Source organism: Entelurus aequoreus, linkage group LG20, assembly GCF_033978785.1.
Source record: "Entelurus aequoreus isolate RoL-2023_Sb linkage group LG20, RoL_Eaeq_v1.1, whole genome shotgun sequence".
In the NCBI taxonomy this organism is placed as follows: Eukaryota; Metazoa; Chordata; class Actinopteri; order Syngnathiformes; family Syngnathidae; genus Entelurus; species Entelurus aequoreus.
This window is the reverse complement of record NC_084750.1, coordinates 6,013,845-6,033,477: the sequence shown is the minus strand read 5'-3', so window position 1 is coordinate 6,033,477 and position 19,633 is coordinate 6,013,845.

Sequence of the window (19,633 nt, the reverse complement as noted above, 5' to 3'; positions counted from 1 at the left end):
CAAAAGATGAAGTGATAGAAGAAAGGTAAAACAATAACAAATATATTTGTGGAAGCATCAGACTAAGTTATGTATATGTTTCAATTCTGTAGCTCATAGCTCGTAACTGTGGTGCGTTCAAGGACCCGAACACAGAAGCATCACTACTTTTTAAAGACAAGGAGAATCTCAACCCCACACGATGAAGTGATAGAAGAAAGGTAAAACAATAACAAATATATTTGTGGAAGCATCAGACAATGTTATGTATACGTTTCAGTTTTGTATCTCATAGCTCATAACTGTGGTGCGTTCAAGGAACCCAACACTACTTTTTAAAGACAAGGAGAATCTCAACCCCCACAAGATGAAGTGATAGAAGAGAGGAAAAACAATAACAAATATATTTGTGGAAACATCAGACAAAGTTATATCCATGTTTCAATTTTGTATCTCATAACTGTGGTGCGTTCAAGGAACCTAACACTACTTTTTAAAGATAAGGAGAATCTCAACCCCAGCAAGATAAAGTGATAGAAAAAAGGTAAAACAATAACAAATCTATTTGTGGAAGCATCAGACAAAGTTATATCTATGTTTCAATTGTGTATCAGCTCACAACTGTGGTGTGTTCAAGGAACCTACCACTACTTTTTAAAGACAATCTCAACCCCCACAAGATTAAGTGATAGAAAAAAGGTAAAACAATAACAAATATATTTGTGGAAGCATCAGACAAAGTAATGTATATGTTTAAATTTTGTATTTCATACCTCATAACTGTGGTGCGTTCAAGGAACCTGACACAATTTTTTTTAAGACTAGGAGAATCTCAACCCCCACAAGATGAAGTGATAGAAGAAAGGTAAAACGATAAAAAATATATTTGTGGAAGCACCAGACAAAGTAATGTATATGTTTAAATTTTGTATCTCATACCTCATAACTGTGGTGCGTTCAAGGAACCTAACACTACTTTTTAAAGACAAGGGGAATCTCAACAACCAAAAGATGAAGTGATAGAAGAAAGGTAAAACAATAACAAATATATTTGTCGAAGCATCAAACAAAGTTATGTATACGTTTCAGTTTTGTATCTCATAGCTTATAACTGTGGCGCGTTCAAGGAACCTGACACATTTTTTTTAAGACTAGGAGAATCTCAACCCCCACAAGATGAAGTGATAGAAGAAAGGTAAAACGATAACAAATATATTTGTGGAAGCACCAGACAAAGTAATGTATATGTTTAAATTTTGTATCTCATACCTCATAACTGTGGTGCGTTCAAGGAACCTAACACTACTTTTGAAAGACAAGGGGAATCTCAACAACCAAAAGATGAAGTGATAGAAGGTAAAACAATAACAAATATATTTGTCGAAGCATCAAACAAAGTTATGTATACGTTTCAGTTTTGTATCTCATAGCTTATAACTGTGGTGCGTTCAAGGAACCTGACACAATTTTTTTAAGACCAGGAGAATCTCAACCCCCACAAGATGAAGTGATAGAAGAAAGGTAAAACAATAACAAATATATTTGTGGAAGCAACAGACAAAGTAATGTATATGTTTAAATTTTGTATCTCATACCTCATAACTGTGGTGCGTTCAAGGAACCCAACACTACTTTTTCAAGACAAGGAGAATCTCAACCCCCACAAGATGAAGTGATAGAAGAGAGGAAAAACAATAACAAATATATTTGTGGAAACATTAGACAAAGTTATATCTATGTTTCAATTTTGTATCTCATAACTGTGGTGCGTTCAAGGAACCTAACACTACTTTTTAAAGATAAGGAGAATCTCAACCCCAGCAAGATAAGGTGATAGAAAAAAGGTAAAACAATAACAAATCTATTTGTGGAAGCATCAGACAAAGTTATATCTATGTTTCAATTGTGTATCAGCTCATAACTGTGGTGCGTTCAAGGAACCTAACACTACTTTTTAAAGACAAGGAGAATCTCAACCCCCACAAGATTAAGTGATAGCAAAAAGGTAAAACAATAACAAATATATTTGTGGAAACATCAGACAAAGTTATGTTTAGTTTCAATTTTGTATCTCATAGCTTATAACTGTGGTGCGTTCAAGGAACCTGACACAATTTTTTTAAGAATAGGAGAATCTCAACCCCCACAAGATAAAGTGATTGAAGAAAGGTAAAACAATAACAAATATATTTGTGGAAGCAACAGACAAAGTAATGTATATGTTTCAATTGTGTATCTCATACCTCATAACTGTGGTGCGTTCAAGGAACCTAACACTACTTTTTAAAGACAAGGGGAATCTCAACAACCAAAAGATGAAGTGATAGAAGAAAGGTAAAACAATAACAAATATATTTGTGGAAGCATCAGACAAAGTTATGTTTAGTTTCAATTTTGTATCTCATAGCTTATAACTGTGGTGCGTTCAAGGAACCTGACACAATTTTTTTAAGACTAGGAGTACCTCAACCCCCACAAGATGAAGTGATAGAAGAAAGGTAAAACAATAACAAATATATTTGTGGAAACATCAGACAAAGTTATATCTATGTTTAAATTTTGTATCTCATAGCTCATAACTGTGGTGCGTTCAAGGAACCTAATCATACTTTTTAAAGACAAGGAGAATCTCAACCCCAACAAGATGAAGTGATAGAAGAAAGGTAAAACAACCACAAATATATTTGTGGAAGCATCAGACAAAGTTATGTATACGTTTCAGTTTTGTATCTCATAGCTTATAACTGTGGTGCGTTCAAGGAACCTGACACAATTTTTTTAAGACCAGGAGAATCTCAACCCCCACAAGATGAAGTGATAGAAGAAAGGTAAAACAATAACAAATATATTTGTGGAAGCAACAGACAAAGTAATGTATATGTTTCAATTTTGTATCTCATACCTCATAACTGTGGTGCGTTCATGGAACCTAACACTACTTTTTAAAGACAAGGGGAATCTCAACAACCAAAAGATGAAGTGATAGAAGAAAGGTAAAACAATAACAAATATATTTGTGGAAGCATCAGACAAAGTTGTTTAGTTTCAATTTTGTATCTCATAGCTTATAACTGTGGTGCGTTCAAGGAACCTGACACAATTTTTTAAAGACTAGGAGCACCTCAACCTCCACAAGATGAAGTGATAGAAGAAAAGTAAAACAATAACAAATATATTTGTGGAAACATCAGACAAAGTTATATCTATGTTTAAATTTTGTATCTCATAGCTCATAACTGTGGTGCGTTCAAGGAACCTAATCATACTTTTTAAAGACAAGGAGAATCTCAACCCCAACAAGATGAAGTGATAGAAGAAAGGTAAAACAACCACAAATATATTTGTGGAAGCATCAGACAAAGTTATGTATACGTTTCAGTTGTGTATTTCGTAGCTTATAACTGTGGTGCGTTCAAGGAACCTGACACAATTTTTTTAAGACCAGGAGAATCTCAACCCCCACAAGATGAAGTGATAGAAGAAAGGTAAAACAATAACAAATATATTTGTGGAAGCATCAGACAAAGTTATGTATACGTTTCAATTTTGTATCTTATAGCTCATAACTGTGGTGCGTTCAAGGAACCTGACACTACTTTTTAAAGACAAGGACAATCTCAACCCCCACAAGATGAAGTGATAGAAGAAAGGTAAAACAATAACAAATATATTTGTGGAAGCATCAGACAAAGTTATGTATACGTTTCAGTTTTGTATCTCATAGCTTATAACTGTGGTGCGTTCAAGGAACCTGACACAATTTTTTTAAGACCAGGAGAATCTCAACCTCCACAAGATGAAGTGATAGAAGAAAGGTAAAACAATAACAAATATATTTGTGGAAGCATCAGACAAAGTTATGTATACGTTTCAGTTTTGTATCTCATAGCTTATAACTGTGGTGCGTTCAAGGAACCTGACACAATTTTTTTAAGACCAGGAGAATCTCAACCTCCACAAGATGAAGTGATAGAAGAAAGGTAAAACAATAACAAATATATTTGTGGAAGCATCAGACAAAGTTATGTATACGTTTCAGTTTTGTATCTCATAGCTTATAACTGTGGTGCGTTCAAGGAACCTAACACTACTTTTTAAAGACAAGGACAATCTCAACCCCCACAAGATGAAGTGATAGAAGAAAGGTAAAACAATAACAAATATATTTGTCGAAGCATCAGACAAAGTTATGTATACGTTTCAGTTTTGTATCTCATAGCTCATAACTGTGGTGCGTTCAAGGAACCTAACACAGAAGCGTCGATACTTTTTAAAGACAAGGAGAGGCTTGACCCCCACAAGATGAGGTGATAAAAGACAGGTAAAAATTAATAAACCTATTTTGGATCCCATAGCTCATAACTGTGGTGCGTTCAAGGAACCTGACACTACTTTTTAAAGACAAAGAGAATCTCAAACCCAACAAGATGAAGTGATGGAAGAAAGGTAAAACAATAACAAATATATTTGTGGAAGCATCAGACAAAGTCATGTACTGTACATGTTTCAATTTTGTATGCCATAGCTCATAACTGTGGTGCGTTCAAGGAACCTAACACAGAAGCGTCACTATTTTTTAAAGACAGGGAGAGTCCTAACCCCCACAGAATGAGGTGATAGAAGAAAGAAAAAAGACAAATGTAACTATAAGTGGACAAAGTTATGTTTAGGGTTCACTTTTGTATCTTATGGCTACTAACTGTGGTGCATTCAAGGAAGCTTGATTAGAGTTCGAAACAAAAGTGTCACCAATTATTAAAAACAGGGAGAGGCTTAAAGTTAAAGTTAAAGTACCAATGATTGTCACACACACACTAGGTGTGGTGAAATTATTCTCTGCATTTGACCCATCACCCTTGATCACCCCCTGGGAGGTGAGGGGAGCAGTGGGCAGCAGTGGTGGCCGCGCCCGGGAATCATTTTTGGTGATTTAACCCCCAATTCCAACCCTTGATGCTGAGTGCCAAGCAGGGAGGTAATGGGTCCCATTTTTATAGTCTTTGGTATGACTCGGCCGGGGTTTGAACTCACAACCTACCGATCGCAGGGCGGTGATAAAAGAAAGGTAAAAAAAATAATACATCTTTTTGTGGCAGCATCGGACAAAGTAATGTTTGGGTTTCACTTTTGATGAACTCGTCAGACCACAGAACACTTTTACACTTTGCACCAGTCCATCTTAGCCCAGAGAAGCCAGCGGCGTTTGTGGGTGTTGTTGATAAATGGCTTTCGCTTTGCACAGTAGAGTTTTAACTTGCACTTACAGATGAAGCGACCAACTGTAGTTACTGACAGTGGTTTTCTGAATTGTTCCTGAGCCCATGTGGTGATATCCTTTACACACTGATGTCGCTTTTTGATGCAGTACCGCCTGAGGGATTGTTCTTAGCCACTTACGTGCAGTGATTTCTCCAGATTCTCTAAACTGACAAGATGGCGGCGCTTCAAGGCAGCAGCTTCTTGCGAGCGCTCCTGGTAGTGTAGACCGATTTGGCAAAAATACCCCTCAATTCAGTCAATTTTAATGGCTGGCTCACAGCGTGTCCACTCCGTGATCACTTACGACCGACTTACGATTCTGGATGTGGAGAGATCGGGCCATTTTGGGCTGAAAGATGCGTGTACGGTGGACCTACTCGCTAGCTTGGGAATTCTTCGCGAGCTACATCCAGCAGTGGCCTTTGAAGCAGCGGCGTCCACTACCAGCGGAGACCGTCAACGAAAGAGACGTAAGCGGTGCGCTCGGAAGCAGAAGCGGGGGTGTCGGGCGGGGCTAACAACAAAGCTAAAGGCGCTGTTGTTAGCGGGGCTAACGAAAAAGCTAAATGCTAATCCACAAAGAAGCGCTAATAAGGAGTCTGTTAAGCTAGAACTAGCCAGTGCCAGGCTGGATAATCCCTGCACACATAGCAATTCTCTTAGAATAATATACAACTCACATAATGTTTTTTCTGCGTCAGAGGTGGACATGCATTTTACTGAGGTGGCAAACAATCTAAAAATTCCTGTCATATCAATTCCTAGATATGGTCGAAATTATTTAAAGTGCACTACGCATAATAAACGTAACATTATTAATATTGCTACTACGGATACTTTCAACAAAAACTCCTCAAAACAGCCCACTACCTATAATATGGGCTTTTTAAACATAAGGTCATTGTCTTCCAAAACGTTATTAGTTAATGAAGTCATTAGAGACAACAATCTTGATGTCGTTGGTCTAGCCGAGACCTGGCTCAAACCAGACGAATTTTTTGCGCTGGGTGAGGCGTCTCATCCTGGCTATACGGGAGCGCATATTGCCCGTCCCATTAAAGGGGGTGGGGGTGTTGCACTAATATACAACAAAAACTTTAGCCTTACCTCGGACCTAAATAATAAATATAACTCGTTTGAGGTGCTTACTGTGAGGTTTGTCACACCGCTGCCTCTGCACCTGGCTGTCATCTACCGCCCCCCAGGGCCCTATTCGGACTTTATCAATGAATTTTCAGAGTTCGTTGCTGATCTAGTGACACACGCCGACAATATAATCATAATGGGATACTTTAACATCCATATGAATACCCCATCGGACCCTCCATGCGTGGCGCTCCAGACTATAATTGATAGCTGTGGTCTTACACAAATAATAAATGAACCCACGCATCGCAACGGTAATACGATAGATCTAGTGCTTGTCAGGGGTTTCACCACCTCTAAAGTTACGATACTCCCGTACACTAAAGTAATGTCCGATCATTACCTTATAAAATTCGAAGTTCTGACTCATTGTCAACAAACTAATAATGATAATAATAATAACTACTATAGCAGCCGCAACATTAATGCTGCCACAACGACGACTCTTACTGACCTACTGCCTTCGGTAATGGCACCATTCCCAAATTATGTGGGCTCTATTGATAACCTCACTAACAGCTTTAACGACGCCCTGCGCGACACCATTGATAGTGTAGCACCGCTAAAGCTAAAAAGGGCCCCTAAAAGGCGTACCCCATGGTTTACAGAAGAAACTAAAGCCCAGAAATGATCATGTAGAAAGCTGGAACGCAAATGGCGTGCGACTAAACTTGAGGTTTTCCATCAAGCATGATGTGATAGTTTAATAACTTATAAACGCATGCTTACCTCAGCTAAAGCTAAATATTACTCAAATCTCATCCACCTCAACAAAAATTATCCTACATTTTTGTTTAGTACAGTAGCATCGCTAACCCAACAAGGGACTCCTCCCAGTAGCTCCACCCACTCAGCAGATGACTTTATGAATTTCTTTAATAAGAAAATTGAAGTCATTAGAAAAGAGATGAAAGACAATGCATCTCAGCTACAACTGGGTTCTATTAACACAGATACGACTGTATATACGACGGACACTGCCCTCCAAAATAGTTTCTTTCTCTTTGATGAAATAACATTGGAGGAATTGTCAAAATGTGTAAATGGGACAAAACAAACAACGTGTTTACTTGACCCAATTCCTGGGAAACTTATCAAGGAGCTTTTTGTATTATTAGGTCCATCAGTGTTAAATATTATAAACTTATCACTTTCCTCTGGCACTGTTCCCCTAGCATTCAAAAAAGCGGTTATTCATCCTCTACTCAAAAGACCTAACCTCGATCCTGATCTCCTGGTAAACTACCGGCCGGTGTCCCACCTTCCGTTTATCTCGAAAATCCTCGAAAAAATTGTGGCACAGCAGCTAAATGAACACTTAGCGTCTAACAATCTCTGTGAACCTTTTCAATCCGGTTTCAGGGCAAATCACTCTACGGAGACAGCCCTCGCAAAAATGACTAATGATCTATTGCTAACGATGGATTCTGATGCGTCATCTATGTTGCTGCTTCTTGATCTTAGCGCCGCTTTCGATACTGTTGATCATAATATTTTATTACAGTGTATCAAAACGCGTATTGGGATGTCAGACTTAGCCTTGTCTTGGTTTAACTCTTATCTTACTGACAGGATGCAGTGTGTCTCCCATAACAATGTGACCTCGGACTATGTCAAGGTAACGTGCGGAGTTCTCCAGGGTTCGGTTCTTGGCCCTGCACTCTTTAGTATTTACATGCTGCCGCTAGGTGACATCATACGCAAATACGGTGTTAGCTTTCACTGTTATGCTGATGACACCCAACTCTACATGCCCCTAAAGCTGACCAACACGCCGGATTGTAGTCAGCTGGAGGCGTGTCTTAATGAAATTAAACAATGGATGTCCGCTAACTTTTTGCAACTCAACGCTAAGAAAACGGAAATGCTGATTATCGGTCCTGCTCAACACCGACATCTATTTAAAAATACCACCTTAGCATTTGACAACCAAACAATTAAACAAGGCGACTCGGTAAAGAATCTGGGTATTATCTTCGACCCAACTCTCTCGTTTGAGTCACACATTAAAAGTGTTACTAAAACGGCCTTCCTTCATCTCCGTAATATCGCTAAAATTTGTTCCATCTTGTCCACAAGCGATGCTGAGATCATTATCCATGCGTTCGTTACATCTCGTCTCGATTACTGTAACGTTTTATTTTCGGGCCTCCCTATGTCTAGCATTAAAAGATTACAGATGGTACAAAATGCGGCTGCTAGACTTTTGACAAAAACAAGAAAGTTTGATCATATTACGCCTATACTGGCTCACTTGCACTGGCTTCCTGTGCACCTAAGATGCGACTTTAAGGTTTTACTACTTACGTATAAAATACTACACGGTCAAGCTCCTGCCTATCTTGACGATTGTATTGTACCATATGTCCCGGCAAGAAATCTGCGTTCAAAGAACTCCGGCTTATTAGTGATTCCCAGAGCCCAAAAAAAGTCTGCGGGCTATAGAGCGTTTTCTATTCGGGCTCCAATACTATGGAATGCCCTCCCGGTAAAAGTTAGAGATGCTACCTCAGTAGAAGCATTTAAGTCTCATCTTAAAACTCATTTGTATACTCTAGCCTTTAAATAGACCCCCTTTTTAGACCAGTTGATCTGCCGTTTCTTTTCTTTTCTTTTCTACTCTGCTCCGGGGTGGACCGCTAGCCTGTTCATCAGATGGGGACATCCCTACGCTGCTGACCCGTCTCCGCTCGGGACGGTTCCTGCTGGCCCCACCATGGACTGGACTTTCTCTGATGTGTTGGACTTTCACAATATTATGTCAGACCCACTCGACATCCACTGCTTTCGGTTTCCCCTAGAGGGGGGGGGGGGGGGGGGGTTACCCACATATGCGGTCCTCTCCAAGGTTTCTCATAGTCATTCACATTGACGTCCCACTGGGGTGAGTTTTCCTTGCCCGTATGTGGGCTCTGTACCGAGGATGTCGTTGTGGCTTGTACAGCCCTTTGAGACACTTGTGATTTAGGGCTATATAAATAAACATTGATGGATTGATTGATTGATTGATAAACCTTTTGATGATATTACGGACCGTAGATGGTAAAATCCCTAAATTCCTTGCAATAACCCGTTGAGAAATGTTGTTCTTAAACTGTTGGACAATTTGCTCACGCATTTGTTCACAAAGTGGTGACCCTCGCCCCGTCCTTGTCTGTGAATGACTGAGCATTTCATGGAAGCTGCTTTCATACCCAATCATGGCACCCACCTGTTCCCAATTCACCTGTGGGATGTTCCAAATAAGTGTTTGATGAGCATTCCTCAACTTTCTCAGTCTTTTTTGCCACTTGTGCCAGCTTTTTTGAAACATGTTGCAGGCATCAAATTCCAAATGAGCTAATATTTGCAAAAAATAACAACGTTTACCAGTTGGAACGTTAAGTATCTTGTCTTTGCAGGCTATTCAATTGAATATAGGTTGAAAATGATTTGCAAGTCATTGTATTCCGTTTATATTTACATCTAACACAATTTCCCAACTCATATGGAAACGGGGTTTGTACCATTTACTTCACTAGTTTTGGGTTTTGTATTTAAGTGAGCAATGACAAGTTGTGTGTTTATTTATAAAGTGTCAAGGTGGAAGTAGTGGGAGAAATAAGGAATATTCGGGAGCCAAACAGGAGGCGGGACATGACGTGGTCAGGGTGACCTTTTGACGGACAGGAACCCGACGGTTGAAGCACGCCAGCTCGGCTCGAAGCGGCACTTTTCCACATTTTCCCCCCGAGTCTGTGCAACGTCCGCAGAGCAGGGGAAATGTGTATGTGAAGCGTCCGCATCAGCCCAAGTCAAACATCAAGTGCCTGGCAGTCAGAAACTCAACGCCGTAGAAAAACACAAGCCAGAGACATTCCAGCGCAGCCGGCGAGAGAGGCTGAACTGTTGCAAAAACATACAGCGCTTCGGCCAAGAAAAAACAATATGCGTGAGCTCAGCGTTCCAAAAAAAGTCTCGAAAGGCATCCCCAACACGGGGAAAGAAGGTGAGCGCACGCACCGCTGTCAAGAAGGGACTGACGGCGACTAAATGGACGACAATCACGGCAGTCAAACATGTCGGGGAAAAGCAACATGAGAAATGCTGCTGGCTGCCACTCACTTTTCCACCATTTCAACTGAAGGCAGGAAAGCAGCAGGGGCGCCCCCCGGTGGTCAGTGTATGTTTTGCTCCTCTCAATTCCTTTGAGTGGAAATTGAAAAACAAAACAAAAAATAATAATAAATAAATGCTTTTTCTTTTTTGGTGTCGGACAGCAAAATGAGATTTTCATTTGACGTTTCATGCGACAAAAATGTAAATTATGAGTAAACACAAACGGAAGGACGGACAAAACGGGAAGTATTTCATATTCTGACAGAGACAGTACAGAGATGTCCCCGGTCTGTGTACCTCCCTTTCATTCCATTTCCAACTCTGAAACGCAAATCAAAAAATAAAATTAGGGCCGTTTTTTGATTTTTATTAAATATGGCAGATTTTTAAAAAAAAGAAAAAAAAAAGGGTTGATTTTCATTGAAATGTTGCCATAAAATTGGATTTTGTGCTGTTTTCCCTTTTATGGATTTGTATTTTTCCAGATAAACACAAAAATCTAATTTATGTTAATCCCATATGCAAAATTGCGTGGTTATCTGTGTGATGACAAAATGAACCTGAAGCAAATGTTCACATTGGTTCAATGACGTCAATTTATGAGTACAATCTTGGAAAATGGTTAAACGTAGAAACGCCCTTAGATTATTATCTTTATTGGAGCAATTGAAGTTAGATTAGCCATTTTTTATATATTCTTTTCACATTTTATTGACTTCTTTTCTAGATTTTATTAGCATTAATTAATTGCTCAACGGTCTGTGTACCTTCCGTTCATTCTATTTCCAATTCTGAAACGAAAATCAAAAAACAAAGATAGGGCCGTTTTCCGATTTTTATTATATATGGCAGATTTGAAAACAAGCAAAAAAGGGTTCATATTCATTGAAATGTTGCCATAAAATTGGATTTTGTGCCGTTTTCCCTTTTATGGATTTGTATTTTTCCAGATAAACACAAAAATCCAATTTATGTTAATCCAAAATGCAAAAAAATCGTGGTTATCTGTGTGATGACAAATTGAACCGGAAGCAAATGTTCACATTGGTTCAATGACGTCAATTTATGAGTACAATCTTGGAAAATGGTTAAAAGTAGAAACACCCTTAAATTATTATCTTTATTGGAGGAATTTAAGTTAGAGTAGACACTTTTTAAATATTTTGTTCCACATTTTATTGACTTCTTTTCTATATATTTCTATATTTTATTAGCAATAATTTATTGCTCAATGGTCCGTGTACCTTCCGTTCATTCCATTTCCAATTCTGAAACGCAAATCAAAAAATAAAATTAGCGCCGTTTTTTGATTTTTATTATGCATGGCAGATTTGAAAAAAAAAGGGGAAAAAAAGGGTTGATATTCATTGAAACGTTGCCATAAAATTGGATTTTGTGCCGTTTTCCCTTTTATGGATTTGCATTTTTCCAGATAAACACAAAAATCCAATTTATGTTAATCCAAAATGCAAAAAAATCGTGGTTATCTGTGTGATGACAAATTGAACCGGAAGCAAATGTTCACATTGGTTCAATGACGTCAATTTATGAGTACAATCTTGGAAAATGGTTAAAAGTAGAAACACCCTTAAATTATTATCTTTATTGGAGGAATTTAAGTTGGATTAGGCCATTTTCTATATATTTTTTTCACATTTTATTGATTCATTTTCTATATTTCTATATTTTATTAGCATGAATTAATTGCTCAACGGTCCGTTCATTCTATTTCGAATTCTCTAATGCAAATAAAAAAAAGTCAATGTGGGCCATTTTTTCTATTTTCATTTCTGAAACAAAACTATTTGATGAGACTTTTTTGAAACGACAATAGGACTCTTGCTGAACAAAGGTGGTCCATGTACCTCCCTTTCATTGTATTTCCAATTCTGAAACGCAAATCAAAAAATAAAATTAGGGCCGTTCTTTGATTTTTATTAAATATGGCAGATTTAAAAAAAAAAGAAAAAAAAAAAAGTTGATTTTCATTGAAATGTTGCCATAAAATTGGATTTTGTGCTGTTTTCCCTTTTATGGATTTGTATTTTTTCCAGATAAACACAAAAATCCAATTTATGTTAACGCAAAATGCAAAAATGCGTGGTTATCTGTGTGATGACAAATTGAACCGGAAGCAAATGTTCACATTGGTTCAATGACGTCAATTTATAAGTACAATCTTGGAAAATGGTTAAAAGTAGAAAGGCCCTTAGATTATTATCTTTATTGGAGGAATTGAATTTAGATTAGCCATTTTTTATTATTCTTTTCATATTTTATTGACTTCTTTTCTATATTTCTATATTTTATTAGCATTAATTAATTGCTCAACGGTCCGTGTACCTTCCGTTCATTCTGTTTCCAATTCTGAAACGCAAATCAAAAAACAAAGTTATGGCCGTTTTTCGATTTTTATTATGTATGGCAGATTTGAAAACAAGCAAAAAAAGGGTTGATATTCATTAAAATATTGCCATAAAATTGGATTTTGTGCTGTTTTTTTTTTTATATGGATTTTTATTTTTCCAGATAAACACAAAAATCCAATTTATGTTAACGCAAAATGAAAAAATGCGTGGTTATCTGTGTGATGACAAATTGAACCGGAAGCAAATGTTCACATTGGTTCAATGTCGTCAATTTATAAGTACAAGCTTGGAAAATGGTTACAAGTAGAAAGGCCCTTAAATTATTATCTTTATTGGAGGAATTGAAGTTGGATTAGCCCATTATATATATATATATTTTTTTCCCACCATTTATTGATTTATCTTCTATATTTTTATATTTTATTAGCATGAATTAATTGCTCATTGGTTCGTGTACCTTCCGTTCATTCTATTTCCAATTCTGAAACGCAAATCAAAAAACAAAGTTATGGCCGTTTTTCGATTTTTATTATATATGGTAGATTTGAAAACAAGCAAAAAAAGGGTTAATATTCATTAAAATATTGTCATAAAATTGGATTTTGTGCTGTTTTTCTTTTATGGATTTTTATTTTTTCCAGATAAACACAAACATCCAATTTATGTTAACGCAAAATGCAAAAATGCATGGTTATCTGTGTGATGACAAATTGAACCTGAAGCAAATGTTCACATTGGTTCAATGTCGTCAATTTATAAGTACAATCTTGGAAAATGGTTAAAAGTAGAAACACCCTTAAATTATTATCTTTATTGGAGGAATTGAAGTTGGATTAGCCCATTTTATATATATACATATTTTTCCACCTTTTATTGATTTATTTTCTATATTTTTATATTTTATTAGCATTAATTAATTGCTCAACGGTCCGTGTACCTTCCATTCATTCTATTTCCAATTCTGAAACGCAACTCAAAAAACAAAGTTATGGCCGTTTTTCGATTTCTATTATATATGGCAGATTTGAAAACAAGCAAAAAAAGGGTTGATATTCATTAAAATATTGCCATAAAATTGGATTTTGTGCTGTTTTCTTTTTATGGATTTTTATTTTTCCAGATAAACACAAAAATCCAATTTATGTTAACGCAAAATGCAAATATGCATGGTTATCTGTGTGATGACAAATTGAATTCAATGTCGTCAATTTATGAGTACAATCTTGGAAAATGGTTAAAAATAGAACACCCTCAGAGTATTATCTTTATTGGAGGAATTGAAGTTAGATTTGCCAATTTTTATATATTCGTTTCACATTTTATTGACTTATTTTATATATTTCTATATTTCATTAGCATGAATTAATTGCCCATTGGTCCGTGTACCTTCCGTTCATTCTATTTCCAATTCTTAAATGCAAAAAAAAAAAAAAAATTTGGGCCATTTTTTCAATTTTCATTTCTGAAACAAAACTATTTAATGAGACTTTTTAAAAACGACAATAGGACTCCTGCTGAACAAAGGTGTTACCGTTATGCTAAAAACATCGTAAACGCGACGGAAAAGCTAAAATACTGCTTCCGGTTCAATTTGTCATCACACAGATAACCACGCATTTTTGCATTTTGGATTAACATAAATTGGATTTTTGTGTTTATCTGGAAAAATAAAAATCCATAAAAGGAAAACAGGAAACAAATCCAATTTTATGGCAATATTTGAATGAAAATCAACCATTTTTTGTTTGTTTTAAAATCTGCCATGACCCAAAACATGTTTTTTGATTTGCATTAAGCATTAGAAATAGACAGAACGGAAGGTACACGGACTGTCCCCGTTTAGGACAAAAGAGATTACATTTGGTAGATTTAGAAATGCTTGTTCATTTGATTATGTTGCTAGCATAAAAACCCCAAATGTTCACATTGGTTCAATTATGTAAAGTTATGAGTACAATCTTGGAAAATGGTTAAAAGTAGAAACGCCCTTAGATTAATATCTTTATGGGAGGAATTTAAATTAGATTAGCCCATTATATATATATATTTTTTCACATTTTATTGATTTATTTTCTATATTTTATTAGCATTAATAAATTGCTCAATGGTCCGTGTACCTTCCGTTCATTCTATTTCCAATTCTTAAATGAAAATCAAAAAACAAATTTTGGGCCATTTTTTCTATTTTCATTTCTGAAACAAAACTATTTAATGAGACTTTTTTTAAAACAACAATAGAACTCCTGCTGAACAAAGGAGGTCCGTGTACCTCCCTTTCATTCTATTTCCAATTCTGAAACGCAAATCAAAAAATTTAATTAGGGACGTTTTTTTATTTCTATTATATAGGGCAGACTTTAAAACAAACAAAAAAGGGTTGATATTCATTAAAATATTGCCATAAAATTGGATTTCGTGCCGTTTTCCCTTTTATGGATTTTTATTTTTCCAGATAAACACAAAAATCTAATTTATGTTAATCCCATATGCAAAAATGCGTGGTTATCTGTTTGATGACAAATTGAACCGGAAGCAAATGTTCACATTGGTTCAATGACGTCAATTTATGAGTACAATCTTGGAAAATGGTTAAAAGTAGAAACGCCCTTAGATTATTATCTTTATTGGAGGAATTTAAGTTAGATTAGCCCATTTTATATATATTTTTGTCACATTTTATTGATTTATTTTCTATATTTCTATATTTTATTAGCATGAATTAATTGCTCAACGGTCCGTGTACCTTCCGTTATTCTATTTCCAATTCTTAAATGCAAATCAAAAATCAAATTTTGGGCCATTTTATAAATGTTCCCTTCTGAAACAAAACCATTTAATGAGACTTTTTTTAAACGACAAAAGATGTTAGCGTTATGCTAAAAACACCCCAAACGCGACGGAAAAGCTAAAATACTGCTTCCGGTTCAATTTGTCATCACACAGATAACCACACATTTTTGCATTTTGGATTAAAATAAATTTGATTTTTGTGTTTATCTGGAAAAATAAAAATCCATAAAAGAAAAACAGCAAAAAAAATAAAATTTTATGGCAATATTTGAATGAAAATCAACCCTTTTTTGTTTGTTTTAAAATCTCCCACGGCCCAAAACGTGTTTTTTGATTTGCATTAAAGAATTAGAAATAGAATGAGCCGGAAGGTACACGGACCATCCCTGTTTAGGACAGAAGAGATTACATTTGGTGGATTTAGAAATGCTTGTTCATTTGATTATGTTGCAAAAACCCAAATGTTCACATTGGTTCAATGACGTCAATTTATGAGTACAATCTTGGAAAATGGTTAAAAGTTGAAACACCCTTAAATTATTTTCTTTAATGGAGAAATTTAAGTTAGATTATCCCATTTTCATATATATTTTTCACATTTTACTGATTTATTTTCTATATTCAATTGTATCTTACGTTATGGTATTAACATGAATTAAATGCCCAACCTTTCTGTCCGAAATACCGTAATACAGTGGTCCCCAACCACCGGGCCGCACAAGAAATTAAAAAATAAATAAATAAATTATTAAATCAACATAAAAAACACAATATATACATAATATATCAATATAGATCAATACAGTCTGAAGGGATACAGTCCGTAAGCACACATGATTGTATTTTTTGCATTTCTCTTCTGTTTTCCATCAGTTTGAGCCGGTGTCCTTTTCTTTTTTAAATGACAGTTAGTCATATGAAGCCCTCTAGGAAGTACTTGCTACTATTGGATCAAGTGTCCTTAACATTATCAATAGTAGCCTCTCTTCTGGAATAGTTCCAGTAGAGTTTAAACATGCAGTGGTACGACCCCTCTCTCCTCTCTAACCTTAGACCTATCTCTAATCTTCCATACATTTCTAAAATATTAGAGAAGGTTGTCTACAGTCAATTGTTGCCCTTCTTAGAGGATAATGGTATCACTGAGTTGTTCCAGTCCGGTTTTAAAGCCCTCCACAGCACAGAGTCAGCGCTTTTAAAAGTTTTTAACGATATCCTCCTGTCAACTGATTCTGGTAAATATATTGTCCTGGTGCTTTTAGATCTGTCTGCTGCTTTCAACACCGTCGACCACGCCACCTTAATCACTCGTCTTGAGAACTGTGTGGGCATTAAGGGCGCCGCCCTCAACTGGTTCCGGTCGTACCTAACCGACAGGAGTTTTTGTGTAAAAATAGACAGTTTTATGTCTTCCACAGCTCCTTTACCACATGGGGTTCCCCAGGGCTCAATCCTTGCCCCAATCTTATTTGCGCTTTACCTTCTCCCCCTTGGTTCTATTTTTAGGAAGTACGATATTGCATTTCATTTTTATGCCGATGATTGCCAGATTTATTTTCCCATGGCACAAAATAACACGGTTCAACGTCTTATTGACTGCCTGCACGACATCAAAGCCTGGCTTTCAGCTAACTTCTTGAGCCTAAATGAAGACAAAACAGAAGTTATGTTGTTCGGTCCAAGTCGCTCCCCCTCCCCCAACGTTGACCTCGGCACTCTGACCCCGTATCTCAGCGACTGTGTCACAAACCTGGGGGTAAAGTTCGACTCAGGTTTTAAATTCGAAAAACAAATCAGCAGCGTCGTACAAAAAAGTTTTTATCAATCACGCCAAATAGCGAAAGTGAAACCGCTTCTATCAGGACATGATCTCGAGAAATTAATCCACGCCTTTATCTCGACTCGTTTAGACTACTGCAATGCCCTGTATGTAGGCATTAGCCAAGCCTCCCTCGCCCGCCTGCAGCTATTAGCGTCCCTTCACTGGCTCCCTGTGCGTTACCGAATCAATTTTAAACTCCTTTTATTTGTTTTTAAACGTCTAAACAACCTCGCGCCAACATATCTCTCCGACCTCCTTCAGCCTTACTGCCCCACCCGATCCCTAAGATCAGCCGATCAGCTGCTACTGACGGTCCCGGACACAAGGCTGAAACTTAGAGGTGACAGAGCTTTCGCTGCTGCTGCTCCCAAGCTCTGGAACGACCTACCTCTGAGTGTTAGACAAGCCTCCTCTCTTCCTGTTTTTAAATCTCTCTTAAAAACATACTTTTATTCCATGGCTTTTAACACTGAGTGATACCCATCCTGCAATGGCGCCCCATAATACACATGCTGTGAACCTGTTTTTATGTTTTTATATTTTATTTATTTATTTTTTATCGTGTTCTGTTTGTGTTGTGTTGTGTTTGCTCGGTTCTTGTATTATTTTTAACCTGCCCATTGTACAGCACTTTGGCTACCCCTGTGGTCAATTTTAAATGTGCTTTATAAATAAAGTTGATTTGATTTGTGTGTTCACTTGTTCAATTCAAATCAAATACAAGCCCTAAAAAACGTCCGGCGTCTGCAAATGGAAAAACATCTGCTTTACTGGGGATTCGATTTTTGATGCATAAAATACGAAATTAAAATCAAATTGTCTCTAATATTTCACACCAAAAAAGAAAAAAACTCTTTATTTTCTAATTGTATTTGTTGCATTTGGAAATGAAATTCCAAAAAAGCAACAGTTTCTTGTTCTTCAGGTTGTGTTGAAGTGAGGAAAATGACCAAAACATCCTGGTGATATTTGGATAAAAATGGTGTTTTCTTGGCGCTGACAGTCTGCTGCATCATCTCCCAGCAGCTATCCATCTCCCGGGCGTTCTAATTGGCCATAATTGCTCCAAATTGGCTGTGATTGGCTGTAATTGGGGGGCGGTGGGCTAATCTGACGCAGGATCAGAGGTGCGGTTCCAAAGTGCGCTGATGTGCACATCAAACGCAGCAGCTGATTGCGTGCGATTGAAGGCAGGATTCTGCTCTGTTTATGTCAGTCCGTCCAAATAAAGTCCTGCTGGAAGTGATTGAAGTGAACCCAACACGCAGAGTAGGCAGGAAAGTAACGCAACGAGGACGTGCTCGACTCCTAATTGGGCGTGAAGCTGTGCAGAAGTCGTGCTGGATTAGAAAAATCCCCCGACAGGAAGTCAGTCCGCTGGCGTTTTTATGCGCTCTGACAAGGGACTGGGACGGAGGAGTATTTGGATTGGAAGGTGGGGAGATCTCTCCCGCCATGTTCCTCTTTTCTTCTTGTCGGAGCGGCAGATGGAAGCCATTACGGCGTAATAATAAACCGTGGGAGTGGATGGCGGGGGAGCGCTCACGGGTTTAGCACACGTGTCCACGGACCGTGCTGCTTTCAGTCACCTCCAGCACTCGGACCCGCGTCCAGATGTCAAACCAGGACGGTGATCCGTGCATTTTGATTCTGTTCTGTTGCAATGTTTACTCTAATAACACTAAACTGCGATGCAGGCTGTTTCTTTTTAAAAAAATTAAAAAAAAGAATCAAAATCAATGTTATTATGAATTATTGACCTATTCAAGGCTCCGATTATGTCACATTAAATATTCCACTTTGAGATATTTTTGGGGAAAATGTTGCATATTTTGTGTTTGCCATATAAAAAACTGAGCTGTTTTTTTTTTTAAAGAAGGGCCTAAAACAGGGGTCACCAACGTGGTGCCCGCGGGCACCAGGTAGCCCGTAAGGACCAGATGAGTAGCCCGCTGGCCTGTTCTAAAAATAGCTCAAATAGCAGCACTTACCAGTGAGCTGCCTCTATTTTTTTAAATGTTATTTATTTACTAGCAAGATGGTCTCGCTTTGCCCGACATTTTTAATTCTAAGAGAGACAAAACTCAAATAGAATTTGAAAATCCAAGAAAATATTTTAAAGACTTGGTCTTCACTTGTTTAAATAAATTCATTATTTTTTTTACTTTGC